Here is a 24,516-nt window from a genome sequence, read left to right on the forward strand (position 1 = left end):
GGCTGCACAGCAAGGAGCCTGCGTGGTCTACAGCAACACTGACAGCACCACTCATCTCTCATTGGACACCTGCACGGGACCAGCCAGACAAAAGGTAAGCACACCAGTGAGTCCTTCTCTGGAGAGTAGGATAACAGGTGTGTTAGTCCACTGATCAGACATCAGAGCTGGCTGTCCCTTTCAGGACAACATCTAGATGGGGACATAGAGGGTCCTGGGAGCTGGGAATTCTCTGCCTCTCTTCATATGGCAGCTGACTGTACAGAAGGGCTCTTCTTGCTAACATTCACCAAACTGGATATTTCCAAATATCCAGAGTTGTTCCATGTGTTTATTAGGCTTCTATCAGAAGTTATTAACAGTTATTATTTCTTTTTTATTATTTAAATTCAAGTTAGTTAACATATAGAGTAGTCTTGGCTACAGGAGTAGAACCCAGTGATTCATCTCTTACATATGACAATGAGTGTTCATCCAAACAAGTGCCCTCCTTAATGCCCATCAGCCATTGAACCCATCCCTGCACCTACGTCCCCTCCAGCAACCCTCAGTTTGTTTTCTGTATTTAAGAGTCTTATGGTTTACCTCAATCTCTGTTTTTGTCTTATTATTCCTTCCCTTCCCTTATGTTCATCTGTTGAGTTTCTCAAATTCTACATGAGTAAAATTATGATCTGTCCTTCTCTAACTGACTTATTTCACTTAGCATAATACCCTCTATTTCCATCCACACTGAAAATAAAAGTTATTATTTCTTCTTTTTAAGTAGAAGTCCATGAAAACTCAAGAAGAACTCAAACACATCAGTTCTCAGTTTGTTCTTGGCATTCAAGAGTCTCTCATGGTTTTCCTCTCTTCCTCTGGGGGTGTGGAGGGGCAGGGGAAGGGGAGTGATGGGCATGGAGGAGGGCACTTGTGGGGATGAGCACTGGGTGTTATATGGAAACCAACTTGACAATAAACTATTTTTAAAAAAGATTATTGTTAGACTATTGAAAAATTAAAAAAAAGAAATGTAGCCAGAAATCACCATAGGAAGGAACCTGCCTCTCACTAGACTGACCTGTAATTGTCTAGAAAACTGACTTCATTTGGAACTCAGTTCCTACAGCTGACACATGATACCCAGTCATAACTCCAACACACACCAACAACACACTCACATACACATACTCATGTACCCTCACCCCACTTGTGTGGTCCACAGACCCTGAGCTAGGACAGGGCACAGGCACTGGGAGACCCAGTAGAGCACCTGTGCCCGAGAAGCTCCTCTGACCTCCAGGTGTCCAAGGCTGGCTGCTGTCCAAGGAAGAGATAGGTTCAGAAAATGGGAAGACTGAGGGAAGCTAATGGGGTCTGTGCACAGAAGGAGCCAAACCCAGTCTCTTTAAGAGTGTAGTTTAGAGGTGAGACATCACTCCCCATCAGAGCCCTGCTGTCATGGTGCCTGGCTCTGGGCAGTTCATGTGGGGTGAATCTGTGCATAGAGAGAATGACTGCCACCTACTATTTGCTGGACCTGCCTGACCTCCAACAACCTGTATGAATGCTCTTCCATGTTGTCTTCATTGAACTGAGCCAGAGAAAACTCCACAGATGCCACAAAATAATCATGGTGCTTACTAATGTCTATCAATTCTTTTTAAATGGTCCAGACATGAGCACCCAGCACAATGAGCCCCAGAAAGAGAGGCATCTTCAGGAACATTTTGTGCTTTGTCAGCACCAAGGACTGGTGACACACAGAGGGTGGGGGTGGTAGCTACAGCTGGGCTGCACTCCACAGCTCCAGATCTCACACAGCCCTGCTCTCAGAGCTGCTGAACTCCCCCCTTTAACTGACGCCTCTATTCAACTCCACTTCTCCATCCACCTGCCTTGGCGCTCCCATCATAACCAAACAAAAAGCAGAGCAAGGGGTCACATTTTCACCACTTTATCACAAAAACCCTGAACACAAGGACATGCATGCAACATTTCCAGGACTTCCTGCCTGAGCTGCCCCCTGAGAGGGTCCCTCCTGCTATCTCAGCCCCACTCCTGCCTAGTCTTGCACCCATCTTGCTTGCCTCCTTGGCTGTGTACCAAGGATTGCCAGAATAACACGAATCCCTAGAAACTCTGGTAAGCCCATTTCTGGGGAACGAAGTCACTGGCCAAGAATGCTTATAACCGTGGCTGGAACCAACAGCACTAGCCAGACCCAGGGGAGAATAAGGTGTGAAGCCAGTAATGGGGAAGGTGGGGGAGCTGTCTGATCCTCCTCTACCAGAAAGTACATCTGGCCTATCCCCAGGTGATATGCCTATGATTAGTTTCCTCTTAATTAAAAAATATGTTCTTATTTTCACTGTGATTTCTTTTTGACCTGTGGGCTATTGTAGCTGTGTTGTTTAATTTCTACTATAGCGAATTTTTTTTTTTTTAGAGAAATCTTTTTTTTTTTTAAATGTTTTATTTATTTCTAGGAGAGAAAGAGAGAGAGATAGCGTGAGCAGGGGAGGGTCAGAGAGAGAGGGAATCACAGACTGAAACAGGCTCCAGGCTCTGAGCTGGCAGTCAGCACAGAGCCCGACGCGGGGCTCGAACCCACGAACCGCGAGATCATGACCTAAGCGAAAGTCGGACGCTTAACCGACTAAGCCACCCAGGCGCCCCAACCATAGCGAATTTTCTAATCATTTTTATTGACTTCAAGCTGAAGTCTTCTATAGTTAGAAAACATCCTATTATTTCTCTTGTTCAAAATTTGTTGAGATTTGTTTTGTTGCCCAGAATATGGTCAACATTCTATATGTCCTTTTTTCCCAGTTTTATTTATTTTTATTTTTGAGAGAGAGACAGTGTGAGCAGAGAGAGAGAGAGAGAGAGAGAGAGAGAGAATGAATTCCAGGCAGGTTCCAAGCTCAGTGCAAGAGCCAGACAAGGGGTTTGATCCCACAACCATGAGATCACAAACTGATCAAGAGGGAAACACTTAAGCAACTGAGCCATGCAGACATCTGTATATGTTCTTGAACATAATGTGTATTCTGTATTTTGGGGGAGTTAGATATCTATCTCAGTACACCATTTCATTCAAACCTTCCATATAGTTACCTATTTTATTTTGTTTTGTTGTATTGAGTTTGGTTTGATCTGGTTTGGGTTTGGGTCTCTTTTTTCTCTATTATTCAGAGATGTGTTAAAGTCTCTCACTATGATTATGATTGTGAATTTATGTGTTTTTCTTTCCTCATAATGTTTGCTTTATATATTATGAGTCTGTAATTAAGTGCTTGTGCAAATAGAACTGTTACCACTTTGGTGGCCAACGATTTACCATTATAAGTTGTGCTTTTTATCCCAAGTAATTCCTCTTGCTTTGCGGTCTATCTTGTCTGATGTCAGAGCTACTTCAGCAGCATTGTTTTCATGATATATCTTCATCCATTTTTTTGCTCACATATGGTGTCCTAATCATTAAGATGTGCTTTTGTGAGCAGCGTTTTTTTTCAAACTTTATTTATTTAATTTTTAAATGTTTTATTTATTTCTAGGAGAGAGAGAGAGAGAGACAGCATGAGCAGGGGAGGGTCAGAGAGAGAGGGGGTCACAGACTGAAACAGGCTCCAGGGTCTGAGCTGGCAGTCAGCACAGAGCCCGACGCGGGGCTCGAACCCACGAACCGTGAGATCATGACCTAAGCGAAAGTCGAACGCTTAACAGACTAAGCCACCCAGGCGCCCCAGCAGCAAACAGTTTTTAAATCAATCTAAACGTCTTTTATTTTGAGGATTTATTCCATTTACAGTTACTCATATTACTGCTCACTGACAGCTATTATTACCATTATTGATATGTTAGGGTTCCAATCAACCATAGTTCTACTTGTTTTCTAATTATTTCATTGTCTGTTCTTACATTCCTTTGAATTATCAAGATAGTTTTATTGTTTCATTTCATTCTTTTAATGGCCTTATTTACCCTTTATTTTACTTTTCTTTTAGTGGTATCTCTAGCGATTACGACAAGCAACAATCAGTTAATCGAATCTACTGTAAATTAATACTTTTACCATTTCAAGGATGGTGGAAATACTTTAGAATACTATTACTCCTAACTTTCCACCCACCTTTTATGTTCTTGCTGTCATACGTTTGAATTCTACATATCTGAGAGCCCATAAGCCAATATGATTGTTTTAAATCAATTGCATTTACCCTTTTGCTCTGCATCACTCCTTCAACATTACTTTCACAGGGACCATTTTCTACCCCCTAAAGAACTCCCTTAAGGATTTATTTTTCGTTGGAACTTGATAATATATCTTTTAGTTAATTTTTTTTTTCAAAACCAGTCTTCTCACTAAATAATTCTACTTCCATGGGAGCCTGTGTCTTAGAGGTTCAGCCAATATTCTTTCCTCTCCTCTCTCTGTGCCTTTCAAGCATGAGTGATATATGAATTTTAAGGCTTTAAAATTTCCTCTCTGCCCTGCTTTGGCTGTATCTCAGAAATCTTGCTATGCCATATGTTCACTATCTTCCAGTTCAAAGTATTTTCTTATTTCTTATATGATTTTTCATTGACCCTTGAATTATTTAGAAATATACTACTACTTGTATAGGCAGTTTTTCAAATTAAGTTTCTATTGTAGTTGTCTACTGTGAACAGAAAACATACTCTGAACCTTTTCAGTCTTTAAGAATTTTTGAAGTTTCTCTGCTTTTACTTGGTCTGAGAATGTTTTTATTTCACCTTCTTTTTTTAAAAAAATTAATGTTTATTTATTTTTGAGAGAGAGAGAGAGAGATCAACAGAGCATGAGTTGGGGAGGGGCAGAGAGAAGGAGAGATACAGAATTGGAAGCAGGCTCCAAGCCCTGAGTTGTTAGCACAGAGCCCAACACAGGGCTCAAACTCATGAGCTGTGAGATCATGACCTGAGCCAAAGTCTGCTGCCCAACCAATTGAGCCACCCAGCCTGTTCCTTCATTTTTGAGGAATAATTTTACTGGCTATAGAATTCTAGGTAGTTAGTTCTTTTATTTCCGTTCTTTGAAGATTCAAAGTGGCACTTCTTGAAGTGGTCTATTTCCAGTTAACTTTTACACAAAGGATATAGCCCTTCATGGTCTCATCAGCTGTTCTTCTTGGCAGGTGCTAAACTCCATGTTTTATCCCTCATTTGAGGCAAAGAAACACCTCTTCTCCAGTGTAAGGTCACTGCCTCCTACTCTTCCATTCATACACTGGGGTCCTCTCCCTTCCCTCACTTCCTTCCCTTCCTTCTCTCCCCTTCAGATATTTCTTTCAATCAAGCAGGATAGGGATGATACAGTTTGATGCCAGGGGAGTGTCCCACCACCATCTGTGTCTCCCAGGAGCTGTGAATAGTGCCTTCAGCTCAAGTCTTCACCATGAAGACCAGGCTGAGTCACCACGTGGGGGGAATTTAAGCATCAAGGAGTAGGTAGGGATATGCTGAATTGAGTTGCTGCCTTCTGAAGTCAATTGCAGTACTGATGAAAATTTTCTTTCAATCTGGTGGCCCCTGTGCTGTGCCCTTAGTGGATATTTATAGGTGAAGAGAACCTTCCTTGGCCACTCTCTCGTGCCTCTCAGATTTGGTATGGCTTATCTAAAGAATACCTGGGCCCTGTGAGCCTGGTGGATAGAGCCTGAAGCAGAAGTGACGTGCCCTTGCTTCCTGAGCAATTCTCCTGTAATCCTTCACTTTCAGAAGGTTTATATGAAAAGAAGAAATTTTTTTTTTCATTTGAAATAGCATTTGATTCCATTTGAAATAGCAAATTTGCAATCTGGCTCTGCCTTAAAGCTCTCTTCATTCTGTTTTTGGCCTCTGGTCCAGGGTCCAGCACTGTCTCTGGGACAGTCAGCAGGGCTGTTTCCCTTCTTCTGTATAAAGATCAGGCCTCCAGGTGACTGGACTCACTAGAGGCTCATAAACAAAGCAGAGAGCTACCAAGGTCAGGGACCCTGGGAGTTCTGCTGGAGTTCAAAAGTTACTGCTCCAGAATGGGGCTCAGGGCTGAACATATATGTACACACCCATGTCCACAGAAGCATTTGTCACAATAGCCAAAAGTCTGAAAGCAACCTATGTCCATCAACAGATGAATGAATAAACATATTGTATTTTCATATAATGGAATACTATTCAGCCTTAAAAGGGAAAGAAATTTCTCCTGCAAGCTACAACATGGGTGAACACTGAGGGCATTATGTTAAGTGAAATAAGCAGTCACAAAGGAACAAATATTGTATGATTTCACTTACATGAAGTACCTAGAATATTAAAATCCATACAAACAAAGTACAAAAGTGGTTTCTGGGGTAATGGGGGAAGAGATGAGGTGTTATTGTTTAATGAGTACAGAGTTTAAGTTTAGGAAGATGGGAAAGTTCTAGAGATGGATGGTGCTGCACAGCAATGTAAATGTACTTAACACCAAGGGAATGTACAATTAAAAATGGTTAAAACCATAACTTTCATGTTATGTGTCTTACCACAATAAAAAAAAACATTGTATATACATAATAGGGGCTCAGGAAAATTCTGAATTATAAAAGAAAGAAGTATATGGTTCCAGAGGGTATGCTGCTCCTATAAACACCTGTGGCACTGCCCTCTGGTCCACATGTGTCTGCAGGGGGATGAGAGAGAAAAGAACCCCTTCCCTGAACACAAGCCAACTTGAACCTATTGGCTCTCCTCTGGTCTCCCAGCTGGACTGTGCGCTGCTACCTCTTTCTAGAGCAAGAGTGTTGTCCAAGAGCACTAAAAGGCTTATGTTGGCCCTTCTTGAATCTGTGCCATGTATATCAGAACAACTGATGCTTGCCTGGGTGTCCAATTATTATATCACATTGAGATTGATCATTACCAAGGAATGATCAAAACTCAACAGCACACAGCAGAGCAAACACCTGTATAAATATATTTTATATATTCTTATATAAAGTATATTTTATCCTCTTGAGAGTTCTGAAGGTCTACATAGCAACGTTTTTCAATGGTGCAAAAGAAAGGTCTTTTTCTTAGTCATTTAGCCATAAATCAGAAGCAGGATCAAGCACCAATGTAGTTCAAATCCTTGGGGAGCCCAGATCAAAGCCAATAGGTTTCTGCTCTCCTGCCTCATCTCACACCTCTGACCTTGTCTTTGAGATGATAAACCAATGAATACACATGTTTTCTACAGGGACATTCCCATTCCTTAGCTCTGAATGCATCTGATTGTTACTATTTCAGAAGCTGTGAGAGATCAAGACAGTTGGAAAGGCAACCACTAGAAGACCAGAGCCTCCCATTTTCAAGGGAGCAGGGTCAGAACTGGGGATTTGAGAGGAGGTGGGAGGTGTGTGTGTTCACCAAGGTCAATGGGCACAGACCAGGAGAAATCCAAAGACAAGTTTCTGCACTGGAGGAGCACTTACCAGCATGCCATGCTAATACACACATTAGACAAATATAAACTTAGGGAAATTCTATACTATAATGGCCCTTCAAAAATGTCAAGGTCATAAAACTCAAGGAAAGACTGAGGAATCTTCCCAAACGGAAGAGCAAGTGTGCCACATAGTTCTGCATCCTTTTGTGATGGGAAACTTGGGAGGAAAAGAGATCTCTTGTCCTGGGAGGTCCAACAGGATATCCTGCTGCTTTGCCATTAGGTGACGCTGGAGGAAGCTTGCTTCTTCCTTGACAGGGACTGAGAATCAGGCAGAAAGTAAGCTTGTGTTCACTCCTTGGATTCCATGTTTGCGTTGTAGATAGGGAGGAGAATGTGCCTGTTTGTAGCAATCACTCACTAACATATTCAGAATGATGAGACAGCACTTCACTAACTTCTCAAATGTTTCAGTGGAAAAGTTCTTTGCATTGTAATTACAGCATTTCTGTAAGTGTCAGATTCTTTTAAAATTAAACTTCTTTTTATAAATTCTGCAAGACTGGGACACAGCAGTCCCCTTGGCACATGGAGATACATGAGAAAATGAGGGAGATGGATCAGTAGGAAGGACACTGTCTCAGCGTGAGGGACACAAGCTGCAGTGGTGGCTGTGTCCCTGTGCAGTTCTGTGATCCATCTATCCTGACTCAGCAGCAGGAAAATACTTTTGTTTTTTCCTTTGTTGTTTCTGAAAAAGGGTCACACATTATTACAGCCAGAAGTGTCTTAAATACAGACCAAGGCCACCTGTATGGAAATGAGAACGTGGAGAGGCTGAGCACCTGAGCAGAAGTTTCTAATGGCCATTCTTCCACTGGCCATTTCAGGCTTGAACCTGTTTTTCCTCAGACAGGTGAAGACTCCATGGTCTGTCACACCTGCCTGTGGGACAGCTGCACAGCAGGTTCTGCTGGTACCAGGAAGCACAATGAGAGAGGCAAGGAAGGAAGCTAATTCCAAGTTGCTAATGAGTAGGTGACTGCTGTGGGCAACTGGGGCTCTGTTCCATGAGGATGTCTGGGAGACAATATGGAACATATACATCAGAATTATGTTTGTCCACCTGAGGAACAAACTAGAATACTGAGTCCCCAGCTCCGGCATGACATGTTTAATGGGTGCTCCAAAGTGCATACATTGTCTGCCACTTTTGGCCTATTCCACAATGGGCAAATGTGTCCTGTGCCCAGAGAAAACTTCAGGCAAAACCATGGAGCATGCACTGAGTCCTCCTCTAAATGAGGAGTATGAATAAGAGAGGATCGAGTCTTGTCTATTCTCCTGGAAAATATGCCCAAAATCTTCTCTGCTCTATTCCCCCCAAGGATTGGCCCTGTCCTATGGCTGGCAATGCCTTGGAGCAGGCTGGCTGCACGAACCCAGCCCCATATCCTTGCTCCATCCAGTGCAGAGCGAGACTAAGGGCTTTCTGGAAGTTCCTGTGAAAGAAGGAAATGGCTCCTTGTTCCGGAAGGGCCAGCACACAGCTGATGCTCCACAGTTGACTGTAGTTGGGGAAGGTGGGGGTACGGTCTGCACTGATCAGCCTTGTTCCATTGGAGACTCTCCCTGATGGGAGTGGGTTCAGTTTTTCCTACAAACATGGCTAGAGACAAGGGAAAGTGTGGGTCCCAAGGGAAGTTAGAACTCCGTTTTTTTTTTCCCAAAGGAAGGAAAGTGTCCTCTATACTCTCTTCAAGATAGTCAGTTACCAGAGGAAAGAAGACAACCCTGAAACCCCAAGATAGAGGATTAATGGATGTAGAGTGTTTAGTGGAAAAGTAGCTTTTTTTATTATTTTTTTTTACAAATAGTTTATTGTCAAATTAGTTTCCACGTAACACCCAGTGCTCATCCCCACAAGTGCCCTCCTCCATGCCCATACCCCCCTCCCCTCACATCCATCAGTCCTCAGTTTTTGTCAGCATTCAAGAGTCTCTCATGGTTTGCCTCCCTCCCTCTCCCCCACCATTTCCCCCCTTCTTCTTCCCCTTGTTCCTCAGTTAAGTTCCTCCTAATCCTCCTATATGTGCAACATATGACACATGCAGAAGAATGAAACTAGATCATTTTCTCACACCATGCACAAAAATAAACTCAAAATGGATAAAGGACCTGAACGTGAGACTGGAAAAGTGGTTTTTAAAACGTTGAATGGAAAATGTTCCAGTTCCAGGTAAGACAGAGTTAACCCGTGACACCCTGACTCTACCAAATAAACTCCAAAACCTGGACAGAATGCATGGAGCATCCACCCAGAGGCTCTGAAACATACATAACAGCAGAAAAAAAAAAAAGATTAGAATTTTAAGTACCAAAGAACCAGGAAGGTTTTACCATTACTTTTCCTCTCGTGTCCCCCAGCCTGGGCCTCAAGAAGACAGGAATCTGGAAGAGGGCACCAGGGTATGGAGAGACCTCTGGGAGAAGCCTTCTACTCCTGCTCGAGAAGTGGGCAAGGAACTCATGAGACAGACAGTAGGAGTGACCCCCATGTTTTCTTTTCTCTGCTCCCTGATACCCTGGCCCCTGGGGCAATCCAGTTGTGGCAGCAGAGAGTAAAACAGCAGTGTTGCAGGAGGGAAGCCTCCTCTGCTCAGAGCAGCTGTGGGTCCAAGAAGCAAACTCCTATTGCTTTTTTTCTATATCAGCCCTGTTCCATGGCCCCAGAACTGGGTGTAGATATGGACCTGCCCAGCAGAGGAAAGTATTGGAGGCTCAGGGAACCAAACAGTACTAGAGAGATTGTGGGGAGTGAGGATATCAGAAGCATGAACACTAACTTGCATAAGTGCAGGTCTAATCCTAAACAGCACATCAAAGACTTGTGTAACTGAATGTAGGGATAGAGCACCATGCAACCAGACTGGCCACTGGAAGACCCACACTCAACACAGAGGCAAGCAGCTTTCCTTGCTTTGAGACGGAGCTGACATTGAGATCACAACCCACAGAAGACTGATCAGAACTTGGAACCTGAGCCCAATTGGGTTAACTAACTGCCTGTTGAGGAAAGAAATACCAACATTCCCCAGAGGATTTGAACAATATGCAGAGTTTCATTACATAACTTTCAAAATGGCCAGGATGCAATCCTAAACTACTTAGCATATGAAGAACCAAGAAAATGTCAGATCTTGTGGGAAAAAAAAAAACAATTAACAAACCTTAATGCTAGAATTAAGAAGACAAGAAATAACAAGTGTTGGTGAGGATGTGGAGAAAAAAGAAACCTCATGCACTGTTGGTGGGAAGGTAAATAAGTACAGCCACTTTGGATACAGTATGGAGGTTTTTGAAAAAATTAGGAATATTATGTGATTCAGTAATTCCACTACTGGGTGTTTATCCAAAGAAAACAAAAACATTAATTCAAAAAATACACTCAGTCCTATGTTTATTGCAGCATTTAAAAAAAATAGCCAAGATATGAAAGCAACCCAAGTATCCATCAATAGATGAATGGATGAAGAAGATGTGAGATAAATGATAGACAGATAGATGGATAATAGATAGATAATAGAGTAGATTATTACTCAGCCACAAAAAAGAATGAGATCTTGCCATTTACAACATGGATGGACCTAGAGAGTATTATGCTAAGTCAAACAACTCAGACAGGGAAAGACAAAAATCATACGATTTTACTTATACGTAGAAATTGAAAAACAAAGAAATAAACAAAAAGCAGAAATAGACCCATAAATAAAAAGAACAAACTACTGGTTGCCATCGGGGGTGAGGATAGAGGGAGGGACAAAATGGGTGAAGGCAGTGGGAAGTACAGGCTTCTAGTTATGGAATGAATATGTCAAGGGGATGGAAGGCAGTATAGAGAATACAGTCAATGGTATTTCAATAGCATTGTATGATGACAGATGATAGTTACACCTGTGGTAAGAATAGCATAATATATAGAGTTATTGCATTACTCTCTGTACACTTGAAACTACTGTAACATTGTGTGTCAACTATACTTCAACTTAATAAAAAAACAAAAACAAAAACAAAAAACAGGCACCGAGAGGGGGGAGGCAAGATGGCGGAGAAATAGGGAGCTCCTACGTCTCACTTGCCCCCATCTCTCAAACGGAGAAGGCCTGAAGCCATAGGAACCCTTACAGAATCCAGGAGTTTGAGAGGAAAAGGAGGCAGAGTCCGCTGAGAAAACTTTATAGCGTGAGTGAGAATTGGGGAAGATAAAATTAGGCAAGGACCAGAGACACAGAGGGGGGGGGGGATACCCCTCTGCGGGGAGCTGCAGTGAGTCTAGGGGGGAAACAAGAGTGGCAGAAACTGCTCAAGACACTGTCCCTGTCACTGGAAAAAGAAAAACCTCTGCTCAGGGCACAGAGAGATTCGGTTTCCTGTTGTCCAGCTGACCCTAGGCGGAACGCACTTGTCCCAGGCGACCCCGGAGGAAACTGCTCCCCACTCGCCAGCTCGACCTGGAGGGGACGCAAGATGGCCTCGCCCTCGTGCTTCTGGCTCTGCTGGATTCCCAGGGGGGAGGCAAGAGGCTTGAAACTGCTCTGAGGGATTTGCCTGTGAGTTTATATTTTGGGCAACGGGACACAGAGGGACCCGGTTTCCAGCTGTCCAGCTGACCCTAGGCGGGACGCACAGGTCCCAGGCAACCCCGGGTAAAACTGCTCCTTGCTCACCAGCCCAACCTGGAAGAGACGGGAGCAGCGGCTTCTGACTCCATCCCCAGGGGGAAGACGAGAGGCTTGAAACTGCTCTGAGGGGCTTGCCTGTGAGTTTATATTTCGTGCAAATTCAATGGGGCCTGCAGACTGAGATATGGAAAGGAAACTCGACTTTGGATACAGAGCACGGCCCATCTTGGCTACACCCCCAGCACAGAGGGTTTACACACCCAAAAGAGTGAATTGCAGCGCCTGGTTCAAGAAGGGACTGGGGCGCTGCCACTTTTCTCCCCACAACCAGCAAGGCAGCACTCCCGCGGGATGCACTGGACCAAACCACGCCCATCCCCACTCCAGAGCTGCCCTCTTCCTTTTTTTTTTTTTTTTTTTTTTTACGGGAGCCCAGGCAAGACCAACATGGATGCATGCTCTGATTAATTCTGGTCACTGGCTTGCTTAAACAGTCACATTTAATCCATTCTCTAGATGTATATTCTACACTTCCACGGTTACCTTTTCATCTCTTTCTCTCTGGAGTAATCAGGCTATATAGTTTCTCTGAGTAGCATCATCGTCATTTCTTTCGCCTCCTCTCCAACTATATTCCACTCTACTCCTACCTGCTCATTTAATTTCCAATTTCGTATCATCCCCACCCTGTCATTTCTCTTTCTCTATGCTCTTCCACCAGCACTGCATAAACCCGGCTATTTGTTTGTAGCTGGGAAATCTGGTTATATGCTTTAGACTGTCTTTCATCTATTGGGTTTCTTCTTTTTCCTTTACTTTTCTCCTTTTTTTTTCTTTTTTACGTATTTTTAATTCTTATTATTTGCCTTCCCTCCTTGCTCTTTTCTTTTTTCTTTTTTGTTTTCCCTTTAAGTTTGCATGTCTGTTGGATTTGTCTGTGCTTTTGTATGCCTTTGTTCCCTGTGTGTTTGTCTGTCAGTTTTCTTTTCCAGAGCTACCTCAAGAAACAAGCCAAAATACACGTGGTGGAGAGTCCCAAAGACCACTACGAGTAGGAAAATAAAATAACCAAGGTCTCACAAGTAATGTCATTACTACCCAAAGCAATCTACACATTCAATGCAATCCCAATCAAAATTGCACTAGTATTCTCAAAACTAGAGCAAACTATCCTAAAATTCGTATGGAACCACAAAAGACCCCAAATAGCCAAAATAATATTGAAGAAGAAAACCAAAACGGGAGACAACACCATCCCAGACTTTAGCCTCTGGGTCTCATCAAGACAGTATGGTATTGGCACAAAAACAGACACATAGACAATGGAGTAGAATAGAGAACTCAGATTTGGACCCAAAAGTGTACAGCCAACTAATCTTTGACAAAGCAAGAAAGAGTATCCAATGTAAAAATGACAGTCTCTTTAACAGATGGTGCTGGGAGAACTGGACAGCAACATCCAGAAGAATGAAACTAGGCCATTTTCTCACACCATACACAAAAATAAACTCAAAATGGATAAAGGATCTGACCTGAACGTGAGACAGGAAATCATCAAAATCTTAGAGGAGAAAGCAGGAAACAACCTCCTTGACCACAATGGCAGCAATCTCTTACTTGACACATCTCCAAAGGCAAGGGAATCAAGAGCAAAAATGAACTATTGGGACCTCATCAAAATTAAAAGCTTCTGCACGGCAAAGGAAACAACCCATAAAACTAATAGACAACCGATGGAATGGGAAAAGATAGTTGCAAATGACATATCAGATATAAGGCTAGTATCCAAAATCTATAAGGAACTCACCAAACTCCACACCCGAAAAACAAAAAATCCAGTGAAGAAAAGGGCAGAAGAAATGAACAGAAACTTATCCAAAGAGGACATCCAGATGGCCAACAGACACGTGAAACGATGCTCAACATCCCTCCTCATCAGGGAAATACAAATCAAAACCACACTGAGATACCAAATCACGCCGGTCAGAATGGCTTAAATGAACAAATCAGAGAACTCTAGATGCTGGCAAGGATGTGGGGAAACGGCCACCCTCCTCCCCTTTTGGTGGGAATGTAAACTGGTGCAGCCTTTCTGGAAAACAGTGTGGAGGTCCCTCAAAACATTAACAATAGAACTCCCCTATGACTCAGATAATACTGCTAGGAATTTACCCAAGGGATACAGGAGTGCTGATGCATAGGGGCACATGTACCCCAATGTTCATAGCAGCACTCTCAACAATAGCCAAAACATGGAAAGAGCCTAGGTGTCCATCAATGGACGAATGGATCAAGAAGATGTGGTTTCTCTATACCATGGAATACTACATGGCAATGAGAAAGAATGAAATCTGGCCATGTATAGCAACATGTATGGAACTTGAGGGTGTTATGCTGAGCAAAATAAGTCAGGAAGAGAAGAACAAATATCATATGTTTGCACGTATAAGAGGATTAGGAGGAAATTAATGGAGGACCATGGAGGAGAAGAAGGGGGAAAATAGTGGGGGAGAAGGAGGGAGGGAGGAGGGGAAGGGAGATGATGGGCATAGATAGGGAACTTGTGGGGATGAGCACTAGGTGTTATATGGAAACCAACTTGACAATAAACTATTCAAAAAAACTTTATATACAGTTTTTTAAAAAAGAATAGGAAAACGTAGGTTTCTTTGGGGTTAATACTTTTGGCTAGACTGACAAAATGATTATGGAACTTTAAGCCTCCCTCTGTCCACACACTTTACAAAGGTGACTTTGTAGTTCCTCTCACTGAGAGATGGAGTCTATTCTTCCATTCCATGGAATGTAGCAGAAGTGTCTGTGGGCCAATTCCAAGCCTAAGCCCCACGGGCCTAGAACACATCCTCTTGTCTCTTGGAAGCCTATCACCATCGTAGGCACAGGCCTAGATTACCCTGCTCAAGCATGAAAGGCCATGTAGAGTGAAACCAAGTGGACCCAGCTGAGGACCCCAACACAATGAAAGAATGCAACCAAGAAAAGCACAGCAAAGATTATGTTAAAAATTTTTGGAAGAAGAGCTGAGAACACAAAATAAGCCCAAGAGAAAATTACAAAACACTAGAATAATAAACACAAATTAACTCTGCACAAACTGTGTGCATTGAAGCTGAAAGAATGTGGGCTGCAGAAGAAGCCCCTTTGGAAGGTGAGAAGTCACGGAACTTTCATGAGAGCCTTCTCCTACCATAGAAGGATCTACTGTGATTTCTTGTTCAAACTGTAGTCACAGACCATTGCTCAGTTATGATTAACATTAATTTAAATAGAAAATATGTGTTTTATTTATATCTATATAGATAAGTAGATAATCTTCAGTTTTATGTATAATTTATAATTTATCTTCAGTTTTATCTATAATTTGTAGATAAAGCATTATAGATTTATTATCCACATAAGCTTAAAAATTATTTCATAAAGTACAAAATAGACTACATGCGTGACATATAATGAAAACAGGAAATATACATTGGTTCATTAAACTTTTATTTCAATTACTTTTATAGTTTTACATATTTAGGTATGTGCTAGGCCATAAAATACACTATATTTCTAACTGAAATGATCCAACATGTTTGAAATCCACTGTTCTTATATCCCAGTACATTTATCAACAAAAGAGTCTGTGCAGCCAATTGAAAAGGCCAGTATAAGAACAACCACCCTTTCCATTCTGTACACACACCATCTGAACTCCTCAAGGCCAGCCTACAATCACTCTTTGATAGGCTCATACTTTGTTGCCTTGTCTTTTTATATTTGTAGTCAGGCAGTGTTCCTTATTTAAAAGAACTTTAAAAAAAATGAACTTCTTGTATATGTTGTAACTACTTACAAGGCTAGGAGTTCTGGTGGCAGTGTCCCAGATATTTGTAGTTCTTCCAAAAGTTTAGAAGTTGTTTACACCCCTAGCAAGTTTTTTAGAAAAAAGACTCTTTTAGAAAGGATGGCTTCTCACAGACTGTCGTCCCAAAGTCCTCTAACCCATGGTTTGAAAGGGCCAATTAGGAAATTACAGTTAATGGATAGGATATATCAGTAACCAAAGCTGGGGTCTTTCATGCCTCACCTGGTTTCATCTTTGTTTGCATTGGACAGAATTTCCCAGGAGCCTGAATGTTTAGACAGCTGGTGAATCAGGGGTCAATGCTTACAAAAGCATTAAACTGTCCCAGTCAGCATCTATAACAAATCAGAAGTTTCCCTTTCATCCTGCCATTGAGCCTCCATGGACAATCTCAACAAAAACTTCCAGGAGGAGTACATGACTTGAGATTTGCCTCCATAGGAGAACCTTTCTCCCTTGACATTAAACACATGACCAGAAATCTCTCCCTAACATTAGGAAAGCTAGCCCAGTCCCACAACCAAAGCAGTAGCAGCCCAACAATGATCATTTGACTCATTGGCTAAAGTAGTTATGGACAGTCACATGGCCCTTGATTATCTATTTAGTGGACAAGGAGACATTTGTGCAATAGTGAATCCCACCTGTTACACATGGATATATGCCTCTAGAGAAGTAGAAATTCAATCACACAAGATTAGAGAACAGCACACAGGTTACAAGAAATTTCCCCATGGTCTTTTGATCTGTTTAGCTGGCTACCTTCAGGGTTGAACTCCTGGTTTAGAACCATCATACAAACTGGATTTTTCATATTACTTCAAATTTTGCTTTGCATATTTTTAAACCTTGTACCTATTGCCTATCAAACGTCTGCAGAAGCAATGCATCAAACAGGGTGATGCTGTTTCGATGCTTGGAGATGATCTCCAACATTTACAACCTTGATAAGACATAGACTGTAGGTGGAAGAGGCCTGAGAGTTTTCCCTCCTACCCTTCCTTGTTGCTTACATGTGGCCTCAGTGTTTTCAATCGGTGCACTTTCCCTCCAGCATGGACATGAAAGCCAGGACAAGGCCTTCCTGACAGCAAGGAACAAAACCATTAAATGGGAGAAACCTGATATGTAATCAGTGCCGCTCTGGAGGGAAGATCTTGATCCAAAAGGGGAAACGTGAAAAGGCATAAAGGACACCTCACTTATTTTTTTTTAAGTTTATTTATTTATTTTGAGAGAGACAGAGAAAGAGAGAGTGGGGAAGAGGTAGAAAGAGGCAGAGACAGAATCCCAAGCAGGATCTGTGCTGTCAGGGCAGAACCTGATGTGGGGCTCAAACCCACATACCATGAGATCATGACCTGAGCCAAGATCAAGAGTCAGACACTTAACCAACTGAGCCACCCAGACACTTGAAGGACACCTCATTTGACATGGATGTGGGAAGACCTGAAGGGGGTGCTCTCATGCACATACCACTCATTGCAGGCTGCATTACAAGCAGGAACAGAAAAGATAAAAATTATCTTGAAAAGCGAGGACCTTTTTTCACATAGGAATTTCATCTCCTGCTTTTAAGAAAAAGAAGGAAGAAGTTAAGATGGAGCAGTATGGAGACCCTGAGCTTGTCTCATCCCTGAAACACAGCTAGATGAGTGACAAACCATGTTGAACACCTAGAAAATTGATCTGCACAACATTCTGCATAACTTGAGGTACAGAATTCAGTGGGTACATGGTGCAAAGAAGTGAACGAGGGGACAGAAAAACCGGGGAGTGTAGAGAGCTATTTTTGTGGAAAGAGGACAGAGAAAGAGGGAAAGTGTGGTTCATTGAGATTGTGCAAGAAAAGCACTCCCCCAAAAGTAATTGGAGAGAGAGAGAAAAGGGGAAAACATTCTCAGGGGACTGAACAAGAACTCTGTTCCCCCAAACCATTATGGGAATAAGGGAGAGGGGTCCAATACCATTAGAGTTCTGTAAATAGTGGAGCACAGAGTCTGAAGTTCCAGAGCTCAGTGTCTGGCAGTGTTTTCGTGAGGAAGTAGTGTGAATCCCCAGGAGCAGGCAGCAGGGTCTGAGGGGTCTGTGTGCCAGAGGAGGAGAAATAGTTTCTCTCCTTGGAGTGCATTTGGTAGAAGCCAAAGGCCTCCCCACAGGCAAAGGTGCCAGCAGACCCCAGAGAGCAGCCACATTTGTTGGTATTAGGACAAAGACACCAGAGTGTGGTAAAACCTGGCACTGGCTGTGTGTTGTGGTTTGCCATAATCTATGAACGTCTGCCACTGTACAATCGAGTGAACATTTTCTTAGGCAAGCTGGCTCTCAGCCATTGCTCAGCAAGACCATCCCCAAGATAGTCAGTGCAGGTCCAAGCTACAGGGGTCCAACCCTACCTGAGATAAAAATGTGAAGAGAGGTGTTGCCTGGCAGGCAGACAGCTTGGACAAGGACAGAGTAGAGACAGGGAGTGGACGGAGGCCTGAGACTAAGGAGGGGTGCTTGATTGTGGGTTGGTGAGAGCATGAAGTTCCTGTGTCAGAGACTAGGGAGTTAGGTGAAGCCATTTCCACTTCTCCCAGGCACAGGCATGTGCACACTGATCCACCCCAGTAAGCTAAGTAGCACAACCTAGTAGAGAACACAGCCCTTACACCAAGCCTGCCCAACTGTGCCCCTCAAGCACATCCCCTAGAAGATTAGCACAAGTCATTCCACCTGCTTAGTGTATGGACTATAGATGGCTTCATAGTTTCTTGTGGAAACTGGATGTACCTTCATTCAGGTTTCATTCTGTTTGCTGGTTCATTTATTTGTTCATTCTCTTTTGTTTTTGCTTAAATTGTTTGATTTTTTTCTTTTCTTCCTCTTTCTTGGATACAGAAAAATAAATTTTTATTTTATTATTTTACTTTATTTTTTATTTCTTTAAAATTTTTATTCGATTTCACTTTATTTCATTTTATTCTGTTTTATTATATAATTTTTTAATTTAAAATTTTTTTCTTATCATTTTTCCTTTTTCTTTCCCTTTTTTCTCTATTCTATCAAGCTTCTTTCAAAAAGCAGACCAAAAGACACCTAGGTTATAGCTTCCTTTATTTGATTTTTTGTTTTGTTTTTAATTTTTTAATTTTAATTTTTTATTTCATTAAGTTGTTTCTTCCTCCAAAATGAGAAAACAATGTAATTCACCCCAAAAGAAAGAATAGGAACAAATGACAGCCAGGGGCTTAATCAAAACAGATGTCTGAATTAGAATTTAGAAACACGATCTCATAAGAACACTAGCTGGGGCTGAAAAAAAACTTGGAATCTCTTACTGACAAGATAAAAGAAGTAAAATCTAGTCAGGACAAAACTAAAAATGCTATAACTGAGATACAATCTTGAAGGGATGTCATGATGTCACAGAGGGATGAAGCAGAGCAGTGAATCAGTGATTTAGAAGATAAAATTATGGGAGCATCTGTGTGGCTTAGTTGGTTAAGCGTCCGACTTTGACTCAGGTCATGATCTTGCGGTTTGTGGGTTCGAGTCCCGCATAGGGCTTAGTGCTGACAGCTAGCTCAGAGTCTGGAGCCTCTTTCAGATTCTGTGTCTCCATCTCTGACTCTCCCTTGCTCACACTGTCTCCCTCAGAAATAAATTAAAAAAAAACATTTAAAATTTTAAAAAAGAAGATAAAATTACAGAGAATAGTAAAGCAGAATAAAAGAGGAAAACAAATGCAACAGAGCACAATACAAGACTTAGAGAACTCAGTGATTTATTAAAAAAGGATGACATCTGAATCATAGGAGTCCTAGAAGATGAAGACAGAGAAAAGGGGCAGAAGGTTTATATAAGCAAATTATAGCATAAAACTTTCCTAATCTGGGCAAAGACACAAACATCAAAATCCTAAAAGCACAGAGAACTCCCTTCACATTCAACAAAAACCGACCATCACCAAGACATACGTACTCAAATTCACAAAATACACAGACAAGGAAAGAATTATGAAAGCAGCAAAAGTAAAGAAGCCCTTAACCTATAAGGGAAGACAGATCAGGTTCACAGCACACCTATCCACAGAAACTTGGCAGGTCAGAAAGGAATGGCAAGGTATATTCAACATGCTGAATCAGAAAAATATACAGCCAAGAATTCTTTATCCAGCATGGCTTCATTCAAAATAGAAGGAGAGATAAAGATTTTCCCAGACAGAAACTAAAAGAGTTCATAACCACTAAACCAGCCCTGCATGAAAGTTTAAGAGGGACTCTTTGAGTAGAGAAAAGACAAAACAAAACAAAAAAGACCAAGAGCAACAAAGACTAGAAAGGACCAGAGACATCATCAGAAACACCAACTCTGCAGGCAACACAATAGCACTAAATTCACCTTTCAGTACTCACTCTAAATTTCGGTGGACTAAACTCTCCAATTAAAAGACATAGGGTATCAGAATGAATAAGAAAACAAGAGCCTTATATGCTTCTTACAGGAAGCTCATTTTAGACATAAAGACATCTGCAGATTGAAAGTGAGGGAAGAGAGCACCATCTATCATGCTAATGGTCGTCAAAAGAAAGCCAGAGTAGCCATACTTATATCAGACAAACTAGATTTTAAAATAAAAACTGTTACAAGCAATCATAATTAAGGAGTATATCCACCAAGAATACCTAACAATTGTAAATATTTATGCCCCCAAATATACAAATAAATTAATCACAAACAGAAAGAAACTCACTGATAATAATACTTAATAGTAGGGGACTTCAACACCTGGCTTACAGCAATAGAAAGATTATCTAAGCAGAAAATCAACAAGAAAACAATGGGTTTGAATGACACACTGGACCAGATGAACTTAACAGATATATTTAGAACATTTCATCCTAAAGGAGTGGAATACACATTCTTTCCGAGTACACATAGAACATTCTCCAGAAGAGATTAAAACTGGATCACAAATCAGTCCTCAACAAGTATAAAAATATTGAGATCAAATTTTCAGAACTCTATGAAATTAGAAGTCAACCACAAGAAAAAATTTGGAAACCCCTCAAATACATGGAGGTTAAAGAACATACTACTAAAGAATGAATGGGTTAACCAGAAAATTAAAGAGGAAATAAAATAGAAGATGGTAGCAAATGAAAATGAATACACGACAGTATGAAGTCTTTGGGTTGCAACAAAAGCAGTTCTAAGAGAAAAGTATATTGCAATACAAGTCTATCTCAAGAAGCATAAAAGGTCTTAAATACACAGCCTAACTGTACACCTAAAGGAGCTAGAATAGTAACAGCAAATAAAGCCTAAAGCCAGCAGAAGAAGGGAAATAATAAAGACTAGAGCAGAAATAAATAATATAAAAACAAGCAAACAAGCAGAAAAACCAGTGAAACAGACCAACAAAACTAAGATCTTGTTCTTCAAAAGAATTAATAAAATTGATGAATCCCTATCCAGGCTTATCAAAAAGAAAAGACAAGGGGCCTAAATAAATAAAATCACAAATGAAAGAAGAAAGATCACAACCAACATTTCAGAAGTACAAACAGTTGTAAGAGAATATTATGAAAAATTATATGCCAAAAACCTGGGCAGTCTGGAAGAAGTGGATAAATTCCTAGAAACATCTAAAGGACCAAAACTTAAGCAGGAAGAAATAGAAAATTTGAACAGACCCAAAACCAGTAAAGAAATTGAATCAGTAATTTAAAAAAATCCCCCCAACAAACAAGAATCCAGGCCTGGATGGCTTTCAGGGGAATTCTACCAAATATTTAAGGAAGATTTGACACCTATTATTTTGAAGTTATTCCAAAAAATAGAAATGGAGTTATTTCAAAACTCATTCTATGAGGCTAGCATTACCTCGATTCCAAAACCAAAGACCCCACTGAAAAGGAGAACTAGGGACTAATTTCCTTAATGAACATGGATGGAAAAATTCTGAACAAAATACAATCAGATCCAACAATATATTAAAAGAATTATTCACCACAATTAAGTGTAATTTATTCCTTGGATACAGGGCTGGCTCAATAGTCACAAATTAATCAATGTGATCCATCATATTAATTTAAAAAAAGGGTAAGAACTGCGTGATTCACTCAATAGATGCAGAAAAAGCATTTGACAAAATACAGCATCCTCTATTGATAAAAATTCTCAAGAAAGTAGGGATAGAAGCATCATACCTCAAGATCATAAAGGCCATATATGAAATACCCACTGCTAATATAATCCTCAATGGAGAAAAACTGAGAGCTTTTCCCCTAAGGTCAGGAACATGACAAGGATGTCCACTCTCACCACTGTTATTCAACAGTGTTGGAAGTCCTAGATTCAGCAATCAGACAACACAAAGAAATAAAAGGCATCCATTGGACCTTGAGGGTGTTACGCTGAGCGAAATAAGTCAGGCAGAGAAGGACAAATATCATATGTTTGCACGTATAGGAGGATTAGGAGGAAATTAACTGAGGACCACGGGGGAGAAGAAGGGGGAAATGGTGGGGGGAAGGGAGAGAGGCAAACCATGAGAGTCTCTTGAATGTTGCCAAAAACTGAGGACTGATGGATGTGGGGGGGAGGGGGGAATGGGCATGGAGGAGGGCACTTGTGGGGATGAACACTGGATGTTATATGGAAATTTGACAATAAACTATTTGTAAAACAGAGAAAGAAAGAAAGAAAGAAAGAGAGAGAGAGAGAGAGAGAGAGAGAGAGAGAGAGAGAAAGAAAGAAAGAAAGAAAGAAAGAAAGAAAGAAAGAAAGAAAGAAAGAAAGAAAAGGCATCCATATCAGCAATAAGGAAGTAAAACTTTCACTCTCTGCAGACATGATATTCTATGTGGAAAACCTAGAGGACTCACTCAACCAAACAACTGCTAGAACTGATATACAAGTTCAGCAAAGTCTCAGGATATAAAATCAATGTACAGAAATCGGTTGCATTTCTATACACCAATGATGAAGCAGCAGAAATAGAAATCAAGGACTCTATTCCATTTACAATTGCACCAAGAACCATAAAGTACCTAAAAATAAACCTAACAAAAGAGGTGAAAAAATATATTTACTGAAAACTATAGAAAGCTTATGAAAGAAATTGAAGAAGACACACACAAAAAATGGAAAAATATTCCATGCATATGGATTGGAAAAACAAATATTGTTAACATTTCAATACTACCAAAGCAATCTACATATTCAATGCAATCCCTATCAAAATAACACTAGCATTCATCATGGAGCTAGAATAAACAATTCTGCAATTTATATGGAACCAGAAAAGATCCCAAATAGCCAAAGCAATCCTGAAAGAGAAAATAGAAGCTGGAGACATCATAATTCTGAACTTTAAGCTGTATTACAATGCTCTAATTATCAAAACAGTATGCTATTGGCACAAAAACAGACACATAGATCAATGGAATAGAATAGAGAACCCATAAATGGACCCACAAACGTGTAACTAATGAATCTTTGACAAATCAGGACAGAATATCCAGTGGAAGAAAAAACAGGCTCTTCAGCAAATAGTATTGGGAAAACAGGACAGCAACATGCAGAAGAATGAACCTGGACCATTTTCTTATACCATACACAAAAATAAACTCAAAATGGATGTAAGACCTAAATGTGAGACAGGAAACCATCAAAATCCTAGAGAAGAAAACAGCTATCAACCTCTTTGACCTCAGCAACAGCAACTTCTTACTTGGCATGATCCCAGAGGCAAGGGAAACAAATGAAAAATGAACTATTAGGACCTCATCAAGATAAAAGCCTTCTTCACAGCAAAGGAAACAATGAGCAAAACTAAAAGACAACTGATGAAATGGGAGAAATGTTTGAAAATGACATATCAGATAAAGGGTTAGTATCCAAAATCTATAAAGAACTTCTCAAACCCAAACCCAAAAAAACCCAAATCACCCAGTGAAGAAATGGGCAAAACACATAGACACTTTTCCAAAGGAGACATCCACATGGCTAACAGACACATGAAAAGATGCTCAACATCACTCATCATCACAGAAATACAAATCAGAACCACAAATATACCATCTCAAACCTGTCAGAATGGTTAAAATTAAAAACTCAGGCAACAACAGATGTTTGTGAGGATGTAGAGAAAGGACACTTTTGCACTGTTGGTGGGAATGCAAACTGGGGCAGCCACTCTGGAAAACAGCATGGAGGTTCCCAAAAAATTAAAAATAGCACTACCGTATGACCCAGCAGTTGCATTACTAGGTATTTATACAAAGGATACAGGAGTGCTGATTCGAAGGAGCACATGCACCCCAATGTTTATAGCAGCACTATCAACAATAGCCAAAGTGTGGAAAGAACCCAAATGTCCATTGATGGATGAATGGATAAAGAAGATGTGGCATATATATATGTATATATGCCATATGTACATATGTATATACATATATGTATATATACACACAATGGAGTATTACTCAGCAATCAAAAAGAATGAAATCTTGCCATTTGCAACTGCGCAGCTGGAACTAGAGGATATTATGCTAAGTGAAATCAATCAGTCAGAG

The sequence above is a fragment of the Hyaena hyaena genome, unplaced genomic scaffold (genome assembly GCF_003009895.1).
Source record: "Hyaena hyaena isolate Hyena2069 unplaced genomic scaffold, ASM300989v1 scaffold_928, whole genome shotgun sequence".
Classification (NCBI taxonomy): domain Eukaryota; kingdom Metazoa; phylum Chordata; class Mammalia; order Carnivora; family Hyaenidae; genus Hyaena; species Hyaena hyaena.